Genomic DNA, 22,170 nt, shown 5'->3' with positions numbered 1-22,170 from the left:
CTTGATCAAGCACTTCGCCCAAAGAAGTAAATGACCAAAAAATGACCAAAAAAAAAAAACCATATAAAAACATGCCCAGCTGTATTAGTCATCAAGACGATGAAAATTAAAACCAAAATGTAATATCATCTCACCCTCACCAGGAATGAAAATAAAAGGAAATGAAACGAAATGAAAATGACAGAAAATACCGAGTGTTAGCAAAGATAAGTTGCTCAGACACACGCTTCTGGTGGGAGTGTTAATTGGTGCAACCATTTTGGAAACCCGCTTGGCAGCATTACGAAAGCGCAACATATGCACACCCTTGACCCAGCAAGTTTACTCCTAGCTCACACCCAACAGAAATGCACACATATGTTCACCAAAAGACACGCACCAGAATGTCATAGCAGCAACACCCGGGATGGCCCAAAATGGAAACAACTCAAAACTCCAGCAATAGCGAAGCGAGCAAAAAAGTAAATCACGGCATATTCACACGTTGGGATTCTGCATAGTAATGAGAATAAATGAGATACAATTACACACAACATGCATGAATCTCGCAAACATAGTCTCAAACAAGAGAAGCCATGCATAAGAGAGGATGCACTGTGTAAACGCAGGCAAAATTAACCTAGGCTGCTAGAAGCCAGGCTATGGGAGACCTGGGTGTAGCTGAAAGGGATTTAAGGGACTTCTGGGGAGCTGGTCACTCTGATTCTTGAGTAAGCTGCTGGTTACATGAGGGCATCAATCTTGTGAAAGTTTATCAGGCTGTGCACTGCCTGGTGTACTTATACTGTTAAGACAAAGGGTTTGAGGAAATTCCACTTGGCCTTCAAATCCAGGGCAAGTCCTTCCCTGAGCAGACTAGCCCTTCCCCTTCCTATTTTATGTCATCCTTTCTGTATCTGCCTGGGACCATAAGGTTGTGACCACCACGAGTCTGCCTCCCCTGCCCAATCTGTGAACCCCCTGAGGGCAGAGACTGTGTCTAGTAGACTCCATGATCTCCTCTGCTCTCTGACCCATGCCACCCACACATTAGGTGCTTGGGAAAGCACATGCTGAGTGGAACAGCATCGTCGGAAAACAGCGTGAAGCATAGGTGGTTCTGAGTGTCAGGCCCACCTCAGGGCCTTTGCACCTGCTGTTTCCATTGCCTAGAGTATATTCCCTGATGTCCAGGTGGCTTCTTTCTGCCTCACTTCATCCAGATCTCTGCTCAAAGTCATTTAATCAAAATATCCTTCTCTGGACCATCCTCTGTAAAATAACACTATCCTCTTCATTCTCCCAGACCCTCTGGAGCCTGCAGAAACCTCAAACACCATACAGCAAAGCTGAGCCCAGCATCTTCTCCCAACCTGTTACACTGCCCACTGCATTCATCATGGCAGGCTTGGGGATCATTTTTGAATCTTCCCTCACATCTTCATCCAGTCAGATACAAGATTTGTCCACTCAAGTTCCCCAGTGTCTCTGGGGGTCCATTCACTTCTCTCCTCCTCAACCACTTCTGCCTAGTTCAGACCTCCACCATCTTCCAGATGCCTCAGTGAACCTATAACTGAGTCTTTCTATTAGATAGGGAACCCACTGAGTTGCCACCACAACAAAAAGTATCAGTATCTAAAGCTAGAGAAAAGTTCATTGTCCTCTCATCTCTCACTCTTGATACAGATAGGTTGCCAAGGTGGGTAGGTGTTTCTGCTCCATGAAACCACCCAGGAACCCAATTTCCTTTCATATCGTTACTCTGCCATCCACCAGAGCAGAACTGAGCTAGTTTCCAGAAGCAAACATACAGTCAGTTGGCTTTGAAAGTCATGTCAATCTCAGTCACAACCATTCCACTCTGTTATTGTAGCAAGAAAACAGCCACAGACACTAGGCAAATGAATACATATGTCTGTGTCCCAATAATACTTTATTTACAAAAGCAAATGGGATGTTCTTGGTGGTCCAAATGGCTAAGACTCTGCACTTCCAAGATAGGCAGCCCGGGATTGATTCCTGGTCAGGAAACTAGATCCCACAATGCAAACTAAAGATCCTGCATGCCACAGCAAAGACCCAACACAGCTTAATTACTTAAAGCATTAAAAATAACAACAAATGGCCAGCCATTACTGGTTCACAGGGGCTTCTCAGGTGGCTCAGTGGTAAAGAATCCACTTGCCAATGCAGGAGACTTGGGTTAGACCCCTGGGTTGGAAACATCCCTTGGAGAAGGAAATGGCAATGCACTCCAGTATTCTTGCCTGGAAAATCCTGTGGACAGAGGAGCCTGGCAAGCTACAGTCTACAGGGTCACAAAAGAGTCAGACTCTACCTAACAACTAAACAACAACATCAGTTCATAGAATTTGCCCATTTCTGCATTCATCACTATGGTTGAAGCTATCTCCCCTTCATCAGGACTACACTCAAAACAGATTTTTTTAAAGGAAGGAAATAGGGTAAACAGCTTCCTTTTTAGGGAGGCAGTGTAAAAGTTGCACCCACATTTCATCGGTTAGAGCCTAGTTACATGGCCACACCTAGATGCAAGGGAGTCTGGGAAATGTAGTCTCTAGATAAGCAGTCTGGTGCCCTGTTCAGCTTCAGGGGAATCTATCACCAAGAAGGAGAAGGGGGACTTGGAGAATGGGGCACTGTTAACCGTGTTGACCACAAGTCCACCCGGCTCCCTTCTTCCTCCAAGTCACTGTTCACCCCTCACTCGTCCAGAAGGGCCTTCCTAGAATGCGAACATGATCTTGTTGTTCCTGCATTCAAGATTCTTTCATGTCTCCCCAAAGACTTCTGGAATCAAAAAGCCAGTCAACAAATACCTGCTGCGTCCTGTTTTGTGATGAACAAAGGGCTAGGAAATGAGGCCTCACTGGTGAGAGAATAGAAGACATAGTCCTTGCCCTCAAGGAACCTTCAGTTTAGTGGGAGCTGAGGACCTGAGTCCCGCCTAGGGAATCTGATCCCTGCCTCACTCCCCACACTTCCTCCCACTCAGTCACTACGTCACTTCAGTCATGTCCGACTCTGTGCAGCCCCATGGACTGCAGCCCGCCAGGCTCCTCTGTCCATGGGATTCTCCAGGCAAGAATACTAGAGTGGGTTGCCATTTCCTTCTCCAACTTAGTATATATCCCCTGCAAATACACACCATACCCCATGGTGCCTCTGAGCCTTTGCAAATGTTGCTCACTCCTACATGGAATGTCAGTCTTCATTCCATCTCCTATCACTGGATTAATACCTATGTCTTTAAGAATCAGCTAGGGACATCCTTAGTAGACCAGTGGTTAAGGCTTCGACTTCCAATGCAGGGAGTGCATATTTGATCCCTGGTCCAGGAGCTGAGATCCCACATGCTTTGGGACCCAAAACCCAAAACATCAAAAGAAATGATACTGTAACAAATTCAATAAAGACTTCAAAAGTGATCCACATCAAAAACAAATCTTTTTTTTAAAAAAAAAAGAAGAAGAAGAACCAACTCGAGCATCCCTTTCTGTTAGAAGTATCCCTGACCATTTTCTGGCTGGGTCAGGGGTCCCTTCTGGTCCACACAGCTTCCACCATCAGATCACTGATCACTCGGGGCTGTAATTCTCTTTTCTCCAAATAGCCTGCAGGGCCTTTATCAATATAGGACTCTGATTTATTCATTGCGTATGCCAAGGACTTTACAATGTGGCTTGTGAAGAGCAGGGACTTAAAATTTTGGAACACAAAAACAGAGAGGAATGGAGAGAAGAGGTGAAGGAAGGAAACAGGGAGAAAGGAAGGATGGAGGGAGAGAAGAGAGGAAGGAATCAGGATACCTTCTGAGTCCCTGAGCCTTGACCACTAGAGAGAAGAAATTAGTGATGTTTCCACTGACATTCTTAAGTCTAAGAAATGACAAGTCACCAGCGAGGTTTTTTTTTCTCATTGTCCGTTTGCTTTTCTTGTTCTTCCCCCATGTTTCCTCTTCCAAAGCTTTATTTATCTCTGTCTACTTAATGATGATACAACTCACATCCTCTTTTTTTTTTTTGTCCTTAAACTTCTGAATTTTTAATCAAGCAATGTAAACTTAATTTTCTGTGTCTACCAGATATGAGAGGTCTTAGACCCTGACAGGAAACCGAGTGATGAATTATGCAGGCAGCAAGCGCCCATCTGACTTCTGTGATGTGTTGGGTTATAATTGCGCAAACTATTGCATGCCCAGATCCGGGAAATGTGCTTTTACACTTTCTCAGACATCTTTACAAAAGGGTGACAGTGGATTCCTCAAGTAGAGAAAAACAAGGAAACTGGACTGCTTTTTCCAGGAACGGCACGGACTGGGATGCCCACCTTCTCCTGGCCCTTCAGAGTGTGGACTCAGCTCCCTTGCCCATGTTTGGCAGCAGGCCCCTGGTGTCCCATCCAGCTGAGAAATAAGGCCTCATGCCTTCCCACAAGGGTGGCCATTTATCAGCTGTGACGCTTGGTGACTCAGGGGACTGGAAATGGGATATGGCATCTCCTCACTGAGACTGAGTCAGAGTCTACCCATTACACGCGGACCCCAAGTAACATGGGACAGAATTCACTTATTAAGCATTTCACCCCACTGGTGCTTGTTAAATGCCTTTTTTTTTTTTTTTTTGCCAGTCACTTATTTGGACATTGGAAATACCCCGATGATCAAGACAGACACAGCCCAGCTTTCACGGGGCATATGTCTTCCTGCTGGAGACAGAGAAAAGAATAAACTGACTAGGTAATTCCAGCTCGTTTGGTGAAAGCTCAAGAAGCAGAGGACAATGTAGGGTGTGGGTATGGGGGACGGGACGGGTGGCATATTTCAGATGGATGAACAGGAAAGCTTCTTTGTGGAGGTGATGTCTGAGCGGACACCCCACTGAGTGGAGGAGAAAGCCAGTTCCAAGCAGAGGAAGCAGCCAGTGCAAAAGCCCTGAGGCGGGCCTGAAAATGGACTATTGTTGATGGACAGGAAGTCTAGCCAGGTGGCTGGAGCATAGCAGGGAAGGGGCTTTTTCTTATAAACCTAACCAACATTGAGGTTCAGATTTAGACTTTTTTTTTTTTTTTCGGTTTTTGAAGAAAGCATTTGATATTGCTACTTGGGAGTCACAGGGTGCCGGAGCAAGGACCTCAGAGGTAGGTGGTGCATTTAAGCTGTGAAACTGACTGCACAAAACGCATGGAGATGCTGACTTATCAAGGCACCGGAACTGACAGCATCCAACGGGACAGATATTATGGTTCACGAATCGCTTTTGTACCTGTGGTTTCAGTAAAACCTCATCCCCTCCCGGTGAGGTGGGCCTCTTTGCTCCCATTTCACCTATAAGAAAGCCAAGTTTGTGTGAGACACAGTGGCACAACCGCATTCACATGGCGAGAAGGAGGTGATACTGGAATGAGGGTGTGAGTGTCCTGCCTCTATGATCCCTTCTGTTTCCAGACGCCCACGTCTCTGAGTCTCGACCTATAATGGGGAAACTTTCACGCTGGAGATAAGAACAGTGGGATTTTGGTTTCAGAGCTGTTTCTCTTGGGCTCTGTGACCCTGACCAGGTCCTTTCCCTCTCTGAAGCTCTTTCATCACCTATATTGATAATAATGACGGCCTTATCACAGCAGTGAGATTAGTTGAGTTCTTGGCCACAAAAAAAAAAAAAAGCATTAGAGGGGGGTGAGATGAATTGGGAGATTGGGATGGACCTATACACACTACTGATGCTATCTGTAAAACAGACAGTTAATGAGAGCCTACTGTATAGGTAGGCTCTACTCTACTCTTCTCAGCACTCTGCAGTGACCTAAATGGGAAGGAAATCCAGAAAAGAGGGGGTATATGTAAACAGATAGCTGATTCGCTTTGCTGTACAGCAGAAACTCACGCAGCATTGTAAAACAACCATACTGCAGTAGCAATGAATGCTGCGAAAGCGTTAAAATTTCATGGGTGACAGCAGAGTTAGGCAGACTTGAGTTCTGCTCCTTACCTGATGGATCACTTTAGGAAAAGACTTTAGTTTCATTCCTTCATATGTAAAATGGAAATGATGGTAAGTAAATGTACAGTTATACAAGTGGAAATAATAAGTGTAGAGCTATTGCAAGAATCATGCGAAATAATGCATGTGAACTACCTGGAAAATAATAAAAGTTCTAGAAACGGTATCATCGCCATCATCATCACCGCCACCATCAACCGTCAGCATTATCTCCATCACAGGCATCATCTTCATCATCCTCATTCTCTTCACCACCACCATCATCATCTTCACCATGAGCACTTCTCAGTATTAAGTGCTATCTGAGTTGTGACGCGCAGTCCAGACACAAAGAATCATTTTGACTGAGTTTCTTTGCTAACTGCCATCCCTCCTCTCACACTGAGTGTAATACCTGAGAGAAGCTTGGCCATGAACTCCTGTATCCACTCATTCCTTTATTCAACCAACGTTTATTGAAAATCATCTCTGTGCAAAGAGCCGGGGCAGGCAACAGAGACCCAGCTGTGAATAAAGATGAACACAGCCCTTGCCCTCATGGAGCTCACAGGCTGAAGGGAGAACTCACGAGTAAACAATTAAACCCACAAATCAATACCCTAATTACAGGTTGCTGTGTTATTTAATTACAGAGGGTGATTAATGACTGGACTGGGAGGAACTTTTCAGGATGTGTAGTGCCTTGGAGGTGACAGGCACACTGAGTCCTTAAATCAACAAAACATTGGCACGTAGTCAAACGACCTCTCTTGGGGGTAAGGAAAAGACCTGTATTAAAAGGTGGTGAATGTGGCTTTGGTTTTGGAGCCAAATACACCACACTCACAAGACGCACATAAAAAGAAACCCATTTGCCTCACTCCAGCACTGCAGGAAAAAGACAGAAGGGGGAGAATTAAGTGTATCCTTGGAACTGTGCTTGTGCTGCTTCATTTAATGTTCATTAAGAAGTATTAACCCCATTTAACAAAGCAAAGAACTGAAGTGGGGAAGACACCCCACCAGGCTCACACAGCTAGGCCAGCCAGAGGAAGAAGCACATCCTTCTGTTGACTCGGGGGTTCCAGATTGTAACCACCAAGCAATGCAGCCTCCCTTTCCTGAAAGTCCTGGATGGGTTAGTAAAGGAAACGTGCAAGAAATTCACAAGTGTACCTTTCTTCTGAGCTAGACAGTGGCTTGCAGATCTGGAATGGATGATTCTCCAGAGATATCTTGTGGAGTCGGTGGAAGTGAAGTCTCTTCTCTAAAGACACACCTCCTAAATTATTGCCTGACCAGGATGAGCATGGAGAAAGCAGGTACAAGTGTTCCTGGGGCATGGAGGGCTAGTGGGGCTGCTGGTCAGATGCTATCACCACACACGTACCATCTGGGGCCATCACCATCCACCCTCTGCTGGAAGAAAGGGAAGCCCTTGGCCCTCCATACTGGATGACAGTGGGCATGGTAGACCAGAGCTCCCTGTATCATCAGCTGAAGCCTCAGTAGCAACTGCAAGGTGGATCAAAGCCTTGTCTCCACTAATCTTTCCTTACTTCCTTCTTCCATCCATACCCTCATTCCTTGTTTCCTCCCTTCCATGGTTATCCCCTGAGAGCACTCTTCAGTAAACCTTCCACATATAATCTTCCATCTCAGAATCTGTTTCCTGGTAACCCAATCCAAGATAACTCCATGAGCTTCAGTTCAAAACTGGGGGCGATGAGTGTGTGGCCTAAACATAATTGGTGCTCAGGTGATATACATTAAATGATACCATTTTTAAGCATCCCTCCTGCAATGGGTTCATTCTCTTGGGTTGAATGAGGTTGGTATGAACATTTCCGTTTAGCTTACAAATACCAGGTTGGGCTCCAGGCTGGGGCCTGGGATACATGATAATCCTAGTTCTCAGTCTGAAACACTAGTCTCTCCTGCTGCAGAAAGTCTGCCCTGGTTCACTGAGATCTTATCCAATATTCATATGGACGAGCTCATCCATGTTCATATGATGAGCATTTACTGAGCACCTACTGTAGATCCTGCCCTGAGCTGGAGGTTTGTGATATGAAGGTGAAGAATAAAAACTCTCGAGCTGCTTATGGTGCCATGGAGGAAATGGACAATGACAGCACTGTGATACATGTGGGACAAGAAAGATCGTATCGGGTGGGAAGCCCATTGCCCACAGATAATAATGGGCCAGAGACCTTTCTTCCAAGGCCCAGCTGTGAGTTTCCATCCCTAGACTAGATCCCTAAACTCAGAGAGTGAGCACAGTGGATCTCCCTGAATGCTGAGTAGATTCCCCTTCTCCCCACTGACATGCACAGCATAGCCCGTGAACATGGTCCTCAGGTCAATAGTGGGGCGTCCATGCTGGAGTGTTCATGAATGTCTAATTAGACACTGCTCACCACGTGCTCCGTTTTAACAGAAATAAATGTGGACGGTCTTAGCTTGTCAAAATGGGTCTTGATGAGGAGCTACCAAAGAGAAACTCTGAATTCTAGGTGCTCGTAGAGAACACAATGGGGATCTAATGGAACTATCTGCCTGGAGAGCCATTGACCAGACTGCTGACAGATGGGTCCTGTTCATGAGCGTTGGTTTTTTAACTCAAGTGTGACTAATCCCAGGCCCATCAGCACGCTGGCCGGGAAGAGCTGCAGAAATGCTGGCTCCATTACACTTAGCGTGTAATTCACAGAAGCATAGAACTAAGCGTAATTCAACACTACCCTTCTCACTCTGCACAGAGAAATCTGAGGCCCTCTGCCTCTGTCCCCCATAAGCCTGATACATGAAGGGACATCTGACAAAATAAACTTCTGATATTCCTAAGCAGAGTTTCCTTCAGATGTGTTTATTGGTCAGCTGCTCAGTCGTGTCCAACTCTGCGACCCCATGAACTACAGTACGTCAGGCTTCCCTGTCCTTCACTATCTCCCAGTGAATGAAGTGAAAGTTTCTCACTCACGTCTGACTCTTTGCAACCCCATGGACTATACACTCCCTGTAATTCTCTAGGCCAGGATACTGGAGTGGGTAGCCTTTCCCTTCTCCAGGGGAACTTCTCAACCCAGGGATCGAACTCAGGTCTCCTGCATTGCAGGCAGATTCTTTACCAGCTGAGCCACCAGGGAAGCCCAAGAATACTCCCAGAGTTTGCTCAAATCCATGTCCATCAAGTCAGCGATGCCATCCAACCATCTCATCCCCTGTCTCCTCCTGCCTTCAATCTTTCCCAGCATCATGGACTTTTCCAATGAATCAGCTATTCACATCACATGGCCAAAGTATTGGAGCTTCAACTTCAGCATTAGTCCTTCCAATGAATATTCATGGTTGATTTCCTTTAGGATTGACTGGTTTGACCTCCTTGCAGTCCAAGGGACTCTCAAGAGTCTTCTCCAACACTACAATTCAAAAGCATCAATTCATCAATGCTCAGCCTTCTTTATGATCCAGCTCTCACATCTGAACATGACTACTGGATGGAAAAATCCAGAGACATCTAGAACACTGGAATGTTGAGGCAGGAGGTAACTAGGAAATCATCTTTACCAACCCCCATTTTACAGATGAGAAAACTGAGGCCAAGAGCAGGGAAAGGAGAGTTCCAAGGTCACACAGTCCAGGACTCCTGACTTCAGTCCAGAGTTCTACCCAGCAAACTCCATTATCCTGTATTGACTTTTCATTCTAAATCCAGTGTGCTTCCTACAAATCAATTGGAATTAAGCTTCACCCTTTATTCAAAGGAGTGAAGAGAGTGCCTTCAAAAATTCTAACAGAGAATGTACTCAGTGAGGAACGGATAAACAAAACGTGGCACAGCTGTACAGTGGAATATGATTCAGCCACAAAAAGGAGCAAAGCGTTGAACATGCTACCATATGGAGGAACCTCAAAAACCTGATGCTGAGAGAAGCCAGACACAGAAGGCCACGTGTTGTATGAGTCCATTCACATGAAATATTCAAAGTAGATCAGTCCATAGAGATGGAAAGCAGAGAAGCGGTTGCCAGGGGCTGGGGGAAAGGGAGTGGGGACTGAGATTTCCCTTTGGAGTGATGAGAATGTTGTGGAACTGGATCAAGTGCAAGATGCATGTGATTGTACAACACTGTGGATACACTAAATGCCGCTGAACTGTACACTCTAAAATGGCTAATATTATGCTGTGTGAGATTTACCTTGACACACACACACACGCACGCACGCACGCACACACACACCAGAAAGTACTGAGACCCTTCAGAAGCCCCATATTTTGGGGACCTGGAAGGTGGGTATCAAGATCCTATTTAACACGGGAATAAGCTGAGTCAAAGAGTTTTAGCATTGAGTCCAGGAAGGCCCAGCCACCAGGTGGTGGAGCTGCGATTGGAACTTGCGTCTGACAGCCAAGCAGCCTCCTTCCTCTTAGTCCCTGCCATTAAGGACTACGTAGCCGGATGCAAACTCTGAAGAGATGACTGTGATCATTATCTGGAGAGTCTCAAATTCATCTCTTCTAGGTACAGACGAGGGGTACACTTGGGAAGCTGGTGAATCTGAGAAGATGGAACATAGAAAGGATCTTTAAAAATAGAAGAAAATAAAAGAGCAAGTAGTCCTTTGATTGTCAAAGAAGGAGCAGTGTGGGGAGAAAACCCACTTAGATGAGGCCTATACTTCCTGAAAGAGTTCATTCTTTGTAGTATCTGGCTAGTGGATCTGCTCAGAAACCTTAGGATGAAACAACGTTCAACAGACTTCATCACTGCAGGCCTTCTCAGAGCCTTTAACTTCCCAGTGGGCTCTGTGATTCTCCAACAGCCCCCTACATCGTGTGCAGCATTTCCCAACTTATTAGACCTCAGGCCCCTCTCTTCCCATTCCCTGACCAAGAATCCCTGGGGCTGGGGCTAAGTGTCACGCATTTGGGGAAACACTGGGTTAATGGCTGCTGTGGTTTCAAGGGAAGAAAATAGGGCCAGCAGGCAGACAGTGGTGGGGACGGTCCGAGTGCACATAGATCCCAGCTGGCCCTTCTGAGCTGCAACAGCATATTCCATTTTCCTGCCAGAATCTCATGTTTAAGCTATTCGTTCAACCAGCTCTCTTTTTCAGGAAAAGAGGAGCAGCTGAGTGAGGGCGATACAAGGAAAGAGCGAGGGAGAGAAAGATGCAGAGAGAAAGGGAGAAAGAGGAGAGGGCAGCAGAGGGGAAAGAAGGGTGGAGCCTTACAGATCAACAGGAGGATGAGAGAGAGAAGAGGCCCCCCAAAAACCCCAAGTCGACTGGGTCCCCTCCAGGTCCAACATCATCAATCCGCTGCAGAAAAAGACCCCAACAGCTATGGCTGCTCGAGAAGAGGCAGGCAGCCATTAAATTAATGAGGTATTACCCAAGACGAAGGAAACAATTAGGATATTTAGCACCAGAGATAAAGCAAACACTTTTTCCATCAAAAAAAAAAAAAAAATATATATATATATATAAACTAATTCAATTGGAAAAGAGGCAATGGGGAGAAAGTCTTGGAAGCCCAGGCATGGGGGACAAAGGGCTTGGTGATGAGCATGAAGAAGAGATTTATCCAAACTCAAATATGTGCGCAAGGAGGACAGGGGAGGGGGTTCAGGAGCCTCCCCAGCTGTGCTTGAATAAACAAGTCGATGTCAGCTTTTCCTTTCGATAAGTGAGAGGGTGATGGGCAAACCACACTTCCCCCAGTTGGCAGACTTGAAATGAGTGATCGATAGGGCAGTATCACTGAGCTAATTAAATCAGAGCACCACGGGGCTGAGTTCTTTATAGCCCAGGACCAGTGAGAGACGGATGTGCAGGGCAGGATGGTGCTTGAAGATCTAGTCCGATCTCCTGCCTCCAGTTGTATATAGTTGAGGCTCTCCTGCCTCCTACCAGGCTTACCCTTTCCCTTTCTTCCCTGCACCACCCAAGGCAGCTCATCCTGCAATTTGGAAACACCGAGAATAACAGTCATAAAGAGCCTTACCCTGGGTAGCTCTGAGCATCAGATTTTGAGTTTAGTGCCCCTTTATCTCATTTTATCCCTAAGACAACTCCCTGCAGGGGCTACAATGATTACCACTATTTTACTAAGAAGATGCTGAGAGCCAGAGAGGTAAAGGAACTGAATCAAGGTCACACAACTGGAGAATATTAGAATTTGAATCCAGATTTTCCAAAATCCCAACTAGGAGGTCTTAACCTCTGATTCTGCAAAAGTCCAGTCAAACTGGCTTTCAGGCAGCTTTAACCCACCAGTATGTTAGTTGTTCAGTCATGCCCAAGTCTTTGTGACCCCATGAACTATAGCCCACCAGGCTCCTCTCTCCATGGAATTCTCCAGGAGAGAATACTGGAATGGCTGGCCATTCCCTTCTCCAGGGAATCTTTCTGATCCAAGAACTGAACCCAGGTCTCCTGCATCACCAGCAGATTCTTTACTGCCTGAGCCACCAGGGAAACTCAATGTACAATGGACTAACTCTAATTTACCAGGCCCATACTTTTATTCACTTTTTCATTCTACTCGATTTATAACTAGAGCAGGCCCCACTGCCATTTTGCAGTGGGAACAAAATAGGGGAAAAGCAGACAGGATCCTTGCCCTCAAACTAGAGTGGGAAGATGGAGCAGGGCAAAAGGGTAGCCAATTAGTAAAAGGTGATCACAAAGTGAGGTAGGAGCTGCATGGAACAGAAAGAACTGTGACAGGGAGCAAAAGGCCCTGGCAGAGATAGTGTAATCAGGGAAGACTTCTCGGAAGAGGTAGTGCTCACAGTGAGGCCCAAAGGATAAGAAGCCAGTCAGGTGCAAAGTGGAGGAGGCATCTGTGAGCACCTCAGGGTGGGAATGACCTCAGAGTTTACAAGACCAGAAGGAAGCCTGGAGCAGAGAGATTGGGGCAGGCAGTGATGGGAGATTAGGAGGGAGTGGTGTGTGGGGCACCATTTTGCAGGAACACCAGGGTGAGCCTTTGAATGTACTCCCAAATGTGGTGGCAAGAACTTGGAGGGCCTCTAAGCTAGCTAGTGACAAGACTCAATTTGTGGTTTTTCATCTTCACTCTCGGCTTCAAAGAGGAGAAAAGAGACTCAGACATGACTAGTGATTTTCTCGGAATAACAGTGCAAATTCCTGGCTGCACCAGCCCAGAGCCCAGGCTTCCTGATGTCCAGCCCTCAGCTCTTTCATCTGGCCCTGCAGCCTCTCCTGCTGGATGGTAAGTGCCATGGGAACAGCCACCATGTCTCCTTTATTTGTCAGCATATCCCCAGCACGGAGTCCTCAGTCTGGTACATACAAAGCATCACTGAATGTTTGCTGGGTGAATTAATGACTTGAAAAGGAGGACTGAAGAGATGGACTCAACACCTATTGAGCATCTATTGTGTGCAAGGCACCATAACCATTACAGCGGATCGGAAGTGATGAAAGATCCTCTTTTTTAACGGGATTCTTAGTTTTAGCATCTGCCACTTCCTGACTCACAGGCTCCACTCTAGCGGTACTGCCTCCACTCCAGGGGTACTCTCTCTCAGGTGCGTATCTCACACACGAGTCTCCTTTCCACAGTTTCCTTTGCCCTTGCTCTACCCTCACCTGACCTTTGTTGTTGTCCAGTCACTAAGTCATGTCTGACTCTTTGTAACCTCATGGACCGCAGCATGCCAGGCTTTCCTGTCCTTCACCATCTCCCAGAGTTTGCTCGAACTCCTGTCCATCAAGTCAATGATGCCATCCAACCATCTCATCCTTGTTGCCCTCTTCTCTTGCCCTCAGTCTTTCACAGAATCAGGGTCTTTTCCAGTGAGTCAGCTCTTCGCATCAGGTGGCCAAAGTATTAGAGCTTTAGCTTCAGCATCAGTCCTTCCAATGACTATTCAAGGTTGATTTCCTTTAGGATTGACTGCTTTGATCTCCTTGCTGTCCAAGGGACTCTCAGGAGTCTTCTCTAGAACCACAGTTTGAAAGCACCAATTCTTCAGTGCTCAACCTTCTTTATGGTCCAACTCTCATGTCAGTACATGACTACTTGTAAAACCATAGCTCTGACTATATGACCTTTGTTGGCAAAGTGATGGCTCTGCTTTTTAATACACTGTCTAGATTTGTCATAGCTTTTCTTCCAAATGGCAAGCATCTTTTATTTCATGGCTATAGTCACCATCCACAGTGATTTTGGAGCTCAAGAAAATAAAATATGTCACTGTTTCCTCTTTTTCCCCATCTATTTGCCATGAAGTGATGGAAACCAGATGCCATGGTCTTCATCTTTTTGAATGTTGAGTTTCAAGCTAGCATTTTCGGTAAAGCATCTGCCCGCAATTCAAGAGACCTGGGTTCAATCCCTGGGTCAGGAAAATCCCCTGGAGAAGGAAATGGAAACCCACTCCAGTAACCTTGCCTGGAAAATCCCATGGACGGAAGAGCCTGGTAGGCTACAGTCCATGGGATTGCAAAGAGTCAAACATAACTGAGAGACTTCACTTTCTACTTTCTTTTTCGCTCTCTTTTACCTTCATCAAGAGGTTCTTTAGTTCTCCTTTACTTTCTGCCTTTAGGATGGTATCATCTACATATTTGAGGTTGTTGATATTTCTCTTGGCAATCTTGATTCCAACTTGTGCTTCATCCATCCCAGCATTTCACATGATGTACTCTGCATATAAGTTAAATAAACAGGATGAATATAAACAGGCTTGATGAACTCTTTTCCCAATTTTAAACCTGTCCATTATTCCATGTCTTGTTCTATTGCTTCTTGACCTCCATACAGGTTTCTCAGGAGGCAGGTAAGGTGGTCTGGTACTCCTATCTCTTTAAGAATTTTCCATAGTCTGTTGTGATCCACACAAAGGTTTTAGGGTAGTCAATGAAGCAGAAGTAAATGTTTTTCTGGAATTCTCTTGCTTTTTCTATGATTCAGTGGATGTTAGCAATTTGAGTTCTGGTTCCTCTGTCTTTTCTAAATCCAGCTTGTACATCTGGAAGTTCTTGGTTCATGTATTGCTAAAGACTATCTTGAAGGATTTTGAGTATTACCTTCCTAGCATGTGAAATGATAGTAATTTTGTGGCAGTTTGACCATTCCTTGGCATTACGCTTCTTTGGGTCTGGAATGAAAACTAACTTTTCCAGTCCTGTGGCTCACTGCTGAGTTTTCCAAATTGCTGGCATATTGAATGCAGAACTTTAACAGCATCATCTTTTAGGATCTGAAATAGATCAGTTGGAATTCCATCACCTCCACTAGCTTTGTTTGTAGTAATGCTTCCTAAGGCCCACTTGACTTCACACTCCAGGATGTCTGGCTCTAGGTGAGTGACCACACCATCGTGGTTATCCAGGACATTGAGACCTTTTTGTACAGTTCTTCTGTGTATTCTTGCCACCTCTTCTTAATATCTTCTGCTTCTGTTAGGTCATTGCTGTTTCTGTCCTTTATTGTGCCTATCTTTGCATGAAATGTTCCCTTGGTATCTCTGATTTCCTTGAAGGGATCACTAGTCTCATTCTATTGTTTTCCTCTATTTCTTTGCATTGTTCACTTAAGAAGGCTTTCTTATCTCTCCTTGCTATTCTTTGACTCTGCATTCAGATGGGTATATCTTTCCCTTTCTCCTTTACCTTTCACTTCTCTTCTTTTCTTAGCTATTTGTAAGGTTTCCTCAGACAACCACTCTGCCTTCTTGCATTTTTTTTTCCCCTTTGGGATGGTTTTGCTCTCTGCCTCCTATACAATGTCACGAACCTCTGTCCAGAGTTCTTCAGGTACTCTGTCCACCAGATCTAATCCCTTGAATCTGTCTGTCACTTTCACTGTATAGTCTTAAGGGATTTGATTTAGGTCATACCTGAGTGATCTAGTGGTTTTCCCTACTTTCTTCAATTTAAGCCTGAATTTTGCAATAAGGTGTTCATGGTCTAAGCCACAGTAAGCTCCAGGTCTTGTTTCTGCTGACTGTGTAGAGCCTCTCCATCTTTGGCTGCAAAGAATATAATCAGTTTGATTTTGGTTTTGACCATCTGGTGATGTCCATGTGTAGAGTCATCCCTCATGTTGTAGGAAGAGAGTATTTGCTATGATGAGTGTGTTCTCTTGGCAAAACTCTGTCAGCCTTTGCCCTGCTTCATTTGTACTCCAAGGCCAGGTACCTCTTCACCTCCTACTTTTGCATTCTAGTCCCCCTTGATGAAAAGGACATCTTTTTTGAGGGTTAGGTCTAGAAGGTCTTGTAGGTCTTCATAGAACCATTCAACTTCAGCTTCTTCAGCATTAGTGGTTGGGGAACAGACTTGGATTACTGTAATGCTAAGTGATTTGCCTTGGAAACGAACTGAGATCATTCTGTCATTTTTGAGGGAGAGTATGGAGACCTACTTTCCCTCAGTATATTCAGGGGAACAAGTTAGTTGAGTCCTCCACGACCCTCCTCCCCTGTGAAGCCCTCCTTTCGCCATTTCTCTGGACTGTCTCTGCATATACTATCCATGTCTCTGTAACACGTGAGGTCACCAAGAGCCCAAGCCAAGGATCCTATTTTCCTTGCAGTACTGGGCCTAGGAATGTGGGTGAATAAATCCTTGCTCAACTGACTCCTAAGGATCTTGTCTCAAAGAATGGATGTGACTTGCCCAAGGCCCTTAGGAAACCAGAGGCTTCCATAACTGAGAGATAAGACCAAATTGTAACAAGGATGGCAAATCTGTGGTATCTGTACCACTGCATCTTCTCCCTGAGTCAAAGCAGACATTACTAATCAATCACTGACAATTTTCCACCCCCCTGTGACTGGATACACATTTAGAATACTAATTCCAAGCAGCCATTACTAAGAAATGAAAACTTTGTGAGCCAGATGAAAACTACTTGCCGCTTCTTAATACAATAAACTCTAAAGTGTTTTTCTGTTTGATCTTTGGTCATCTACAATGAACCTGATGCAGAGAATATGAGATGAGAAGACTGAAACATAATTTACATAAGCCTCAACTTCCTTTTCTGTGATGGGGCATATCTTATAAGATGTGTTCTGTACACATAGCACTGCTTTTTACCTGTGGTAATAAGAAGAATCAGGATGTAACAAGGTTATTATACTTGTTATAATTGTGCATAACTATGACTTTATTGGGGGTTCTCAGATGGTGCTAGCAGTAAAGAACCCACCTGTCAATGCAGGAGACATGAGACATGGATTTGATTCCTGGGTTAGGAAGACCCCTGGAGGAGGGCACGGCAACCCACGCCAATATTCTTGCCTGGAGAATCCCATGGACAGAGAAGCCTGGTGGGCTACAGTTCTTAGGGTCACAAAGAGTTGGACACAACTGAAGCAACTAAGCATGCATGACATTATTAGGCTCTAAGGCAGGAAGCCTGAAGATTCCTCTTAGTAAGTCCCTGTGCCGTGCTTTGTGTGTGTCCTCAGTCATGTCCAGCTATTTGTGACCCCATGGACTGTAGCCCACCAAGCTCCTCTGTCCATGGGATTTTCCAAGCAAGCATAATGGAGCGGGTTATCATTTCCTTCTCCCAGGGAACTTCCCAACCCAGGGGTTGAACCCATGTCTCCACCATCTCTTGCATTGGCAGGTGGATTCTTTACCACTGAGCCACCTGGAAACCCAGGAAGCTCCTAGAAGTCCTCTAATAAGTGTCAGTTGCTTCTGCTGCCTTGGCAGAAGTAGACTGAATAGCAGAACTCCACACCTCAGGGTGGAAAAACTTCATACCTCAGTGTGAAAAAAAACTCCATACCTCAGTGAAGAAAAGCTATGACCAATCTAGACAGCACATTAAAAGACAAAGACATTACTTTGCCAACAAAGGTCCATCTAATCAAAGCTATGGTTTTTCCAGTAGTCATGTGTGGATATGAGACTTGGACTATAAAGAAAGCTGAGCGCTGAAGAACTGATGCTTTTGAACTATGGTGTTGGAGAAGACTCTTGAGAGTCCCTGCAAGGAGATGCAACCAGTCAATCCTAAAGGAAATCAACCATGAATATTCATTGAAAGGACTGATGCTAAAGCTGAAACTGCAACACTTTGGCCACCTGATGTGAAGAACTGACTCATTGGAAAAGACCCTGATGCTGGGAAAGATTGAAGGCAGGAGGAAAAGGGGACAACAGAGGATGAGATAGTTGGCTGGCATCACTGACTTGATGGACAGGAGTTTGAGCAAGCTTCAGGAGTTGGTGATGGACAGGGAAGCCTGGCATGCTGCAGTCCATGGGGTTTCAAAGAGTCAGACACGACTGAGCGACTGAACTGAACTGAGCTGAATATCTCAGTCTCCTAAGCCCATCAGGCAGCAAGCCCCTTGAGGGCAAGGGTTCTGTCTCATGCACAGCTGTATCCCTAGCACCCAGCCCTGGGCCAGAAGCTTCATGGATGCTCAGTCAAGATTTGTTGAATGAATGGATGGAGGGAGGAAAGATAATGACACCATTTAATTTCCCTACACCGTGCATTCCACATGCAGAGCCTGTGAGCACACACTACTCTCACTCGGACACAATTATGTTAAAAGAGCAATTAGCAACCTTTTAAGCCTGATTGCCAACTCCTCCATTAATCACTTGCAATTATAAACCCCAAATCTTCAAAACAATTGGTCCCAGACGCCCACTAGAGAGAATCGCTAATAACCTTCCTTCTTCGTCTGGAAAGCTCTGCTCAGCTGGAGTCTCTGGGTCACAGAAGGATGGAGAGGCCAGGAGCAGCTGAATAGCCTGATGTGGGAGCAGCCACCCTGCAGAAGGGGGCAGAAAAGTCACCCTGCAGGGGCCAGAGGACATTCTGGGAGACTGCCCCATTGTCCCCCTGCCTGCTTCCACCCTGTTACCACTGCCAGCCTGGGCCATATATCTCCCTGTGCCTTCACCAAGCCACTCTAATTCCACATTATGAAGACACTCTAATTACTGCAGCTAATTAGCTCCTTACAGCCACCCCAGTTGAGGTGCATGAGAGACAGAGCAGCCCGCAAGGCCTCGGACGTGGCTGGCTGCCTCCAGCCACTGGCCGCCACTTTGCTACCACAATGACACCCCATGAGCTGACCCCCATGTTTCAGGAGAAAAGGAGGAGGAGGGTGAGAGATGGCGGGAGGCTGCTCGGTCAATCTGAACCCCCTCTCTCCGCCAGTCCCCTGCTGCGGGCAGCAGGCAATTCAGACCTGAGTGCAGCAGCTAATTAAATCAATATGAGATAATGAACGGCAATTAGAGGTCCGGCTAGGCACATCTTCTCTTGTAAATACTGTTTCTCTCCCAACGGGGAGCTCTTTTTTAATAATCTGTTTGTGTTTCATTTCCAAGAGCCCTAATTCCCCCAAGAAGCACTTTGGGAGAGTGATTTGTTTGTCTGTATAATCGCCAAAGCATTCCGGTAGACTTGTTTGTTTTGCTGAGCGACTGCTACTACTGGAGAGACACAATTTGCATCCCTCCTCTTCTTTTTTTTTTTTTAATTTCTATTTCCTGTCTAAGTATCCTGATGTCGGACCAGGTCAACGGAATGCATTCTAGAAGTCTAATGAGCTGCTTCTTCTCCCCCTCCCTGGGTCCCTCACCACCATTTTGAGGGATGAATAATAAAACTTGAAACCTTAAATGATCACGGAAGGACTGGAGGAAGCCTGGTGATTCCCATCCTATAGATGGAAAGACTGAGGTTGGGTGTGGTCACCAATGACTGACTGACCGACAAGCTAACCATTCTCCTCTTCTCCATTCAAATATCTCATAAATTTAATGTGGTGCCCAGGGAGATGGTTGGGAGGGCATTGCATGGAACCCTCTGCCCTCAAGAAGCTTGCAAATGTGTCTGGTGAGACAGGCTGAGGCACATATCAATTAGAAAGCAATTAAGTGCTTAATTGTGTGGCACCAACAAGCTCAAAGTGTTCAGGGAAGGAAAACATCCTTTGGGGAATAGAGTATAGAAAGAGAGGGCATCATAACCATTTGCATCTTAGCTCTATCTTTATCCTTCATCAATTCCTGTTTTCTCAGCTCTGGACTTTTGTGTCTTCATTTGGATTCCCCGAGGCCCCACAAAGTTCAAAATACCCCCAAACCAAAGCATTACCTCTGCCTCCAGTTCCACTTGTTCCCATATCTGTTCTCTTTGCTCATAAGTGGACCTCTAGACATCCTGTTTCCCAATCTAGAAAACTCAATTCCTTTTCTCTTGGCATCTACATCCAGTAGTAGACAGAACCATGCAAACCTCTCTCAATTTTATTTGCTTCATTGCACCCCACTATCACTACCCCAGCCCAGCCACCAACACTGGGCACTTGCATTCTTACAACACTCACCATACTGGTCTCCAGGTCTAGTCTCCTTCCTTTCCAGCAAATACCCATGCTGCAACCAGGGCCACTTTCTGCGATGCAATCTGACCAAGTCATTTCTCCTGATCAAAACCCTTTCAGGACTTCCCCGGTGGTCCAGTGGTTAAGAATTCACCTTGCAATTCAGGGTGCATAGGTTCAGCCCCTGGTCACGAAATATTCCACATGCCATGGAGCAACTAAGCCCAGGAAGGATGAAGCATGACAAACTCCAAGTGCAACTCAGTTTACATATCACTCCGATTCTTTTCAATAAATTTTCTCCTCCACACAGTCTACAGGTTATGAATGGAAGGACTTTCACCACCAAAACTATCATCATCACCTCCAGTTTTCAGATCAGGGAATAGGGGCACAGATGAATAAGGAGGAAATGTTGGGTGAGCATTTTTGAGGAACAAGAGTGAAAGGGAAAGATTGGGGTTGAAAGATCCCTTATACTAGCATTTATAAACATGCTGTTTATGGAACCTCTCCTTAAATATCCTATACACAGCCATATTGCTTATCTCTTCAACTGCCACCTTCTATTTACAGATGTGGAGACTGGGGCTCAGAGAGAGTAAACAATCTGTGCAAGAAACATATCTGGTCAATATTGAAACAATGATTCAATTCAAGTCTTTATGCTACCCTAAGCCTCTCTTTTGTGCAGAACACAGCCTTCTTTAAAGAAGGTTTGAAGAAGTCTGCCAGACATATCTGGTACAGAATAACTGGGTCTCATGTGAGGTTTGGAATATAAACTTGGGAACCATGTCAGAGGTTCAAGCTGCCCATTCACCTTCCAGTAAGAGCTAATGACAAAAGCTGTTGGTAGATGATTCTAGACAAAGCTTGGGGCTGTGATATGGTTGCATATTATTCTTGAGCATACAGGACATGTGTCCTTCAGATTGTACCATGGAGAGAAAATCAAGAGGACTTCTCAGAGTAGAGGCCACGGGCCAGAGCCACAGATGGGCTCCCCTCCACAATGTAAGCACCAAGACAAATATTTCAGAACCACGGACAGCTCCCTAGACGTAGGCTCACCAGGGCTCACCCTTGCATAGCCTACTGGCTTGCGGTAAATGTGCAGTGAATGATTGTTCAATTAATTTTAAAAGAAAAGGAAAATAAGTAAGACCTTAGTGGACTTTTCTCCCCAGAGGGTCATAATTTCTCCTTTTGGCGGAAGGACATTTACAGAGGACTCAACCACCCACAAAGCCACACCATCAACCTCATAGCCTCAGTTCTTCCATGGGGCCTCAGCCTAGATAAAGATTTCCCACAAAGTGCTTGGCTTGGGTTTCCTCTGAAGCATTCCTGACCTCCAGAGAGTCTGGAATACCAAACCTTTGAGGAAAGGTGGACCAACGATAATCTGTCATCCTTCGGATCCAGTCCGTAAAAGGCAAATGTGGAGAAAACACCACCAGCTCTGTTAGCCTCCCCATGGGGGAAAGCAAGGCCCACAGGGAGACATCAATTTATCTTATATTAGGAACTGGGGAAATCCTAAATTATAACTATGACATTGTCACTGCCTACTTCTGGCATTTTGAACTGTTTATTTGTGTATTTACTTAGTCAGCTGTGCTGGGTCTCCACTGCTGCTCAGCTTTTCTCTAGTTGCAATGAGTGGCCTACTCTCTAGCTGTCGTGCACGGTCTTCTCACTGGAGGGGGTTCTCTTGTTGCAGAGCACAGGCTCTATAGCGCTCAGGCTTCAGTAGTTGTTGGGCACAGGCATAACTGCTTGGGTGGCATGTGGGATCATCCCAGACCAGGGACTGAATCTGTGTCTCC

At 45.6% G+C, this 22,170-nt stretch overlaps 1 long non-coding RNA gene across 7 annotated transcripts in view; it reads right to left on the bottom strand.

Annotated features, from left to right (window-relative positions):
- Positions 1 to 22,170, bottom strand: part of LOC147355696 (uncharacterized) — a 161,549-nt gene that overhangs the window by 49,888 nt on the left and 89,491 nt on the right. The window lies entirely within an intron of this gene.

The sequence above is a fragment of the Bos grunniens genome, chromosome 17, assembly GCF_055505025.1.
Source record: "Bos grunniens cultivar Pamir isolate PY7600 chromosome 17, Bosgru_T2T1.0, whole genome shotgun sequence".
Taxonomy (NCBI): domain Eukaryota; kingdom Metazoa; phylum Chordata; class Mammalia; order Artiodactyla; family Bovidae; genus Bos; species Bos grunniens.
This window is presented reverse-complemented; position numbering and strand designations above follow the sequence as displayed.